The following is a 6,639-nucleotide window of genomic DNA, read 5'->3' as shown; positions in this document are numbered from 1 at the left end:
TGGTGTGTCATGCGTGGTTGCATCTCATGGCCGTATTCGTGTGTTATACTGCGCTTGCATCCATGCGCGTGCCATCCATGCACGTTATGTGTGTTATCGTCGCGTTGCACTTCTATGCGGTATATGGCTGATCGCGTGCCATCCTATGCGGCGTTTATGTGGGTATACGCGTGCATCCCATGCGCGATTGTGTGTGATGCGCGTGATTCATGCGGCGTAATGTGTATCACGCGTTGCATCTATGCGCGTATGTGTGTATACGCGCTGGATCCATGCGCGTATGTGTGTAGTGCGCGGCATTCATGGGTATAGTGATAGGTGCATCATGCGCGTATGTGTGCATGCGCGTATCCATTGCCGTATGCTGTGTATTACGCGCTTGCATCCATGCGCGTGCATCCATGCGCTATGTGTGCATGCGCGCTGCATCCATGTGCGTATGTGTGTAATAGCGCGTGCTCATCTCATGCTGCCCGCGTATGTGTATGTGCGTGCATCCATGCCGTATGTGTCGTCATGCGCTGCATCATCGCGACACGCGTATGTGGCTATAGCGCGTGTGCGTCTATCGCGCCTGTATGTGTGTATGCCGCGTGGATCCATGCGCGTGCCGTGTTCTCTGTGTTGTGTATGCGCGCTGTCATCCATGGGTAAGGTGGTGTGTGTGCCTGTCGCGTGGTGATGTGTGCTTATGGCTCTCGCCGGCGCCCCGTCGCATGGGGGCCTGTGGCGCTGGCCGTGATGTCCCGACCCGCTTGCGGCTCGCGCGCGCGTGTGCGGGATCTTCGCGCGTGCGATACCTTCGCCCCGTGCGCCGGCCTGGTGTCATGCGCGGCTGGGTGCGCCGTGGCTCGAGTGTCGCGTGCCTCGCACGCTGTCCCACGCTCTGCGGCGGTCGTAGGTGCGCCGTGTTGGGTCGGCCATTGCCGGGCTCCGCGGGGTGGCTGGGATCTCGTCCCGATGCGGTCGGCGCTCGCCTCGTCGCTCCGCCGGGCGCTACTCGCGCGCCGCGCGTGCGCGCCATCATGCGGCGCTGGGTCGAGCTGGCCGCTCGGCGCGTCCAGGCGCCGTGGACGCTCGTTGGGTGGCGGCGCGTGGTCGTGTGGCGGGCCTCTGCCTATCCTACGTGGCGTGTGGTCGGGGCCCGCCGCGGCTCGGGGCCGCGCCCCGCGGGCGTCCCGGGGCTGCGGCCGGTGGCGGCGGGTCGCTGCCGGGGTGGTTGGGGTGGGCTCCGTGTGATGCGCGGGTCGCCACTCCCGGATTGCGGTATGTGTGTATCGCTGCATCCCATGCGTCGTATGTGTGTATGCGCGTGGGGTTCTATGCCCGTATTTGTTATGTATACGCGTTGCATTTCATTGGCGCGTATGTGTGTTCTATGCGCGTGATCCTATTGCGCGTATGTGTGTATGCGCTGGCATTTCATGCGTCGTAAATGTGTGTATGCGCGAGTGCATGCCATGCGCGTATGTGTGTATCCGTCGCGCACTGCTAATCCATGCGCGTATTCTGTGTGTATCGCGCGTGCATCCATGCGCCGTACTATGGTAGTGCGCGTGCATCCTATGCGGCGTATGGTGTATGCGCGTGCATCCCATGCGCGTATGGGTATACGCGTGCATTCATGCGTCTGTGTAGACAATGTGTGTGTATGCGCGTGCATTCCGTTCGCGGTAGTGTGTATGCGCGGGTGCATCTATGCCGCGTATGTGTGTTACGCGTTGCATTCATGCGCGTTATGTGTTGTATGTGCGTTGCATCCATGCGCGTATGTGTGTATACGCGTGCATCCAGCGCGTATGTATGTTGTAATGCGCCGTTGGATCCATGCGGATCGTTGTATTACGCGTGCACCATGCGCGTATGTGGCCGTGCGTGCGACGCTCGTGCGTATGCGCGTATCTGTCAGTGCGTGTGTATGCGCGTGTATAAAACGATCGGAACGATGTTTCTAAAATACACAATTTTTGTTGGACGTATTTGGCTTAATTGCAAATATTTCCCAATTCTTTTACACATATCAAAACCATACTCACATGCACCTAGTATATCCACATTAGAAGTCACGTAAGCTTTGTCATACTTGTGCTTGACAGTAAGCTTCATCTTTTCAGCCGCGCATTGTGCGACAAATGCGAGATAGTGTTAAATAGTTACTTGACTTAATCAAGATATTACTCGACAGGAAATTATTTTTTTTCCAACAACGCCTGCGTTATAATTATATCAGGAGTGTAATAATAGAGATCTCTAGTGTATTTTCTAATGCTTGTTTCGACCATGGAACAGCATTTCAGATACTTATTATTTATTAGCACGTGTTAATGATTATGAAGCATAGATAACTTTTACCAAAATACGCTTCGTTGGCGTAGTTGGAGAGATTGTTCGAAACGTGTCTGTTAGTAGTAACGCGTCCACAAGTACTTCACAGTCTTACGTTTAGACGTAGTTCCCATAAATTCTATTATAGAAATAGAGCAGTATGGCGGAGTCAAAATGAAAACTCCTGAACTCGTTTGATGCGTGAATTCCTCAGGAAACAAATGTGAGTGAATTAATATTGTACTGGGACACGTCTGACGTTCAGAGGGCGGAGCAGACGGTTAACGCGCTTGTTGTCGTCGGTTGATTGGTTGTGGTTCCGTCGTCTGGTATTGGGGACATTCGAGTAAGTGACAAGGTAATCATTGCGTTGGACTCTGCTGACTAATACACCGGCTTTGGAGCGTGTCGCTGGTAGGCTACGACACGTGAGGGTGATACAGAGTGTTTTTATAATGTTTGTCGGCGGTAAGGCCCAACTGTGGCCAGGACGTCATCGCGCCGATGTACATAGATAGTGTTGTCAACTTACCTGCCCCTTGTCCATTAGCCGCTCGCTCGCAGTGAGACAGCGAAAAACGCTACAATATATAAAACACATTGCATGGATATAGCCGAGTATCCAGCGCGCTAGGGTGCAATCACATCATGATGGTGACGCACGCATCGCACACATACTTACGCACGCACGCACGCACATCATACGATACGCACGCACGCACGTACGCACGCACACATACATACGCCACGCAACGCACGCACGCAACGCACGCACGCACACGCACACACACACTCTCTATTTCTCTCTTCTTTCTCTTCTCATACTCTCTCTTCACCTCTCTTGCTTCTCTCTCTCTCTCTATCGCAGCACGGACACACGCCGCACGCACGCACTATAAACACACTACACACACTTATCTTCTGCTCTCTCTCTCTCTCTCTCTCTCTCTCTCTCTATATCTCTCTCTACTCTCTCTCTCTCTCTCTCTCTCTCTCTCTCTCTCCCTCGCTCTCTCTCTCTCTCTCTCTCTCTCTCGGTCTCCCTCGCTTGCTGCCTCTCTCGGTCTCTTTCTCTCTCTTATAATCATTAATTAAGTGATGCCATCTTGGGCAAGGCGCTCGCGTGGTGGCTCTTGTTAAAAGCAGCTATAGTGCCAAGCAGAGAGCAGAAAAGGGCTAGAAAACAGAAGAGATAGAGAGGGGGAGAGAGAGAGGGGGGAGAGAGATCGTCATCTATGTGGATATTATAAGGCGGTGTGGTTAGTGGCATAAAAAAGAGAGTAGAGTTGTGAATTCGGGCCGAAACTAATAATTGAAGTTACAGAGAGCGCATTCGTTAACACTCACGTAAATTATCGCCATGTTCTTGTCTCGTCGCGTTACTTCGATATGGGGCGGATGTGGATAATATAAGACGGTGTGCATAGTAACATAGCCTCGCTCAAACTCAAACCAGTTTGATTTCTTGCAACTCGTCGCAAGCGACCAGAATCGCTACGGGTTGCAGTTGCACGTTCCCGCAGATGTATAGCGATCGTATGTAAAGTTGCATGAAAAAATCGTTGGTCTGCGCTAGGCTGCAGCGATTCTGGTTGCTTGCGACGAGTTGCAAGAAATCAAACTGTTTTGATTTTGAGCGACTCGTCGCTCTCAATCGCTCCCAAATTGCTCTAGCTTTGCTTCGAAATTACATGTGTGCCGCGCACGCGGTGACACATCGACCGATCGCTTGCGGTTACAGGATTGTAGGTTAACAGGTTTACAGCGTTTACCGAGCAACCAAAAATCCCAAGTCTGCGCTAGGCTTATAAACAAAGAGTAGACGTACGAGCAGAGTAGAGTAGAGTAGTATTGTAATGCCCGCATCCCCCACCAATTATTGTAATGCGAAAGTGTTGATTATCTCCGTGTAGGATCTGTAGCTTCGACAGCGTAGAAGGTAGCAGCGTTGTTTCGTAACCACCAGTAGAGCTAGTAAACGTAGTCCCAGATTCGATGTTGAACTTAATACTTTATTAGTAACACATACAAAATAAATACATACGTACCATAAATACGACAGCCGAAGTTTTGTCCATATTGGAATCCGCCTGGCGACACTCCTCTCTGGCTCTCTACATCGTATAAGACTCACGTGATAACTCCCTCTACGTCTCCTGGGTAGGTTCTCTCTAACTCTCTATCTAGTTCTGTCCGTCCGAGCGCGAGTCGCTTCTTAAAACAGCTCGACGACATTTGAATCCGACCGGTTTTTCGTTAAACCGCATATATATCGCGCCCTACGTCCCGTGTCATTACAAAAACAACAACGAACAGGACAATTAGTCCCACTGTCTCGCCTGACTAGAAGCGCTATACTGGTTAATTACAACGCACAATGTACAATACAACAGTAGTATGGGGCGCATGCATGTGGATAATATAATTAGAACTAATAGTCGAAGTTACAGAGACCGCATTCGTTGACAGGCACGTAAATTATGGCCATGTTCTTGTCTCGTCGTCTTACTTCGATATGGGCTGGGGATAGATATGGATAGATATGGGCTTAGATATTATGAGGCGGTACGTGTACGTAGTACGAGCCTGTACCGTCTCTCTCTGATCCGTTAATTTGCTCGCATGGCGGAGGGAGAAGTAGACGAAATGATGATATAACACACCTCGGAGAAAGCTCGATCGCTATGCTTGCACCGTTCACGACCAAGAGGGCATCCATATTGGCAGGAACAGTAGCCTCCGCTCACACACACACACGCAGCAGGCTGACGCCGCTCACGGGCGCAACGCAGCACGCAGCAGACACACTGGACACCGGAGCACGTCGTACAACACACACACACGCACGCACGCACAGACACACGCACGGGGCACACACACTTCCGTGTGACCGGCACACATCTCGATAAAGGGCAGTAGCCGAGATCTAGATACCCCCCTCGGCGTGGTGGCGGTCGGAGCGGGTGGGCGCCCGAGGGCCCCAGCAAAGACCGGATAAGATGGGACACTTGATCGCAGTGTCGCGTCAGGCATGCACGATACTATAGGCCTACCTGACCAACGGCGGGTGATGCGTTGAAAGCTGTGAATGGCAGTGGACATAGCAAACGTATAATGACTCATCGGTTGTCGTTCAGAAACGCGAGGTAAAAATGTATTAACAATCTTACAAGATTGCAAGATCTTACAAGATGCACAACAATCTTACAACAATGGCAGAACTTTTTCAATGGTGCAACTACGTCAGAAGTAAACGTTGAAACAGCGGTGAAACGTGTTGTATTTGTTGTTGAAAAGGTCAGTTTTCAACAATGCAACAACGTCAGTTTTCAACAATGCAACAACGTCAGTTTTCAACAATGCAACAACGTCAGTTTTCAACAATGCAACAACGCCAGTTTTCAACAATGCAACAACGTCAGTTTTCAACGGTGCAACACTGAACGTCAGGATTCAACTTTTGTTTTATTCTCCCCACAGAGTAGAAGAAACAAAAATGAAGTGCGAAACTAGAGCTAGATATTTAACTGTATATATTGCAAATAAATGGCGCATATGTTTCACAACAAATCAAACAAAAGAATTTAACATTAAAATTAGCACAGTTTTACAAGTAAATTTAGATGGTAAGATTATATATAGACAACACAAAGTGTTTATTACTTTAGTGATATCAAGAGCTAATAATACCTTTATTAGGTATTATTAGCTGTTGGTGATATCTAAGTTAACCCTAACACTAACCCTAACCCATGGAAATGGGTTAGGAAATTGATGGTAAGTTTATATACTTTCTTATAGTGATAATAATAAGAGGCTATTATACTAACCCTAACGATATAGGGCCTACCACTCTTTTTACCTTTACCCCTTTACCTACGGTTACACCGTCACCTTTCCATTGTACTTATAGGCTAGGTATGGGTTCACAGTTTGATTGTGTTGTGTGGTGGTATATCTATGCGGAATCACGTAATGCTCACCCTTGGGCCTATGTAAATTAATGTTTAGCTAAAATTCCTCAAAATCATATAATCGCCAATGCACAATTTTGGCCTTCATTATTGTTAGTTTCATAGCATTGTGTATGATCTCTAGAATGCCTCCTCTAAAAAGCGCCGTCTACCACCATGTTTTCCATGAAGTAATTAGAGCATTAGGAACTCCCTGAACAAAATCTCCCGTACCACTGTAGGCCTACTGGGGAAGACACCACAGCGTGTTGTTCTGCGTCACCATGGCGATTAGCGACGGCAGAAGCATCCAACAGATTCTCACTCGATGCTAGCTGTCTGTTCGTCAGGTGCCACACGG

General features: G+C 49.4%; 1 long non-coding RNA gene across 3 annotated transcripts in view; it reads right to left on the bottom strand.

Annotated features, from left to right (window-relative positions):
- The window catches only part of LOC106806741, a 7,321-nt gene extending 2,502 nt beyond the window's left edge, over positions 1 to 4,819 (bottom strand). The window contains exon 1 of one of the 3 annotated variants that reach the window (XR_001393577.1): positions 4,374 to 4,819. This is a non-coding gene — a long non-coding RNA (uncharacterized LOC106806741). Of the gene's footprint in view, positions 1 to 2,036; positions 2,101 to 2,352; positions 2,396 to 4,373 lie in introns of those variants that run through there. The other 2 variants (XR_001393578.1, XR_001393579.1) reach the window with 2 other exon arrangements.
- Positions 4,820 to 6,639: the final 1,820 nt, after the last annotated feature.

Source organism: Priapulus caudatus, unplaced genomic scaffold, assembly GCF_000485595.1.
Source record: "Priapulus caudatus unplaced genomic scaffold, Priapulus_caudatus-5.0.1 Scaffold177, whole genome shotgun sequence".
NCBI classification, from domain to species: Eukaryota; Metazoa; Priapulida; class Priapulimorpha; order Priapulimorphida; family Priapulidae; genus Priapulus; species Priapulus caudatus.
Note: the sequence above shows the minus strand (reverse complement) of the source record. Positions and strands in the feature narration are given on the sequence as shown.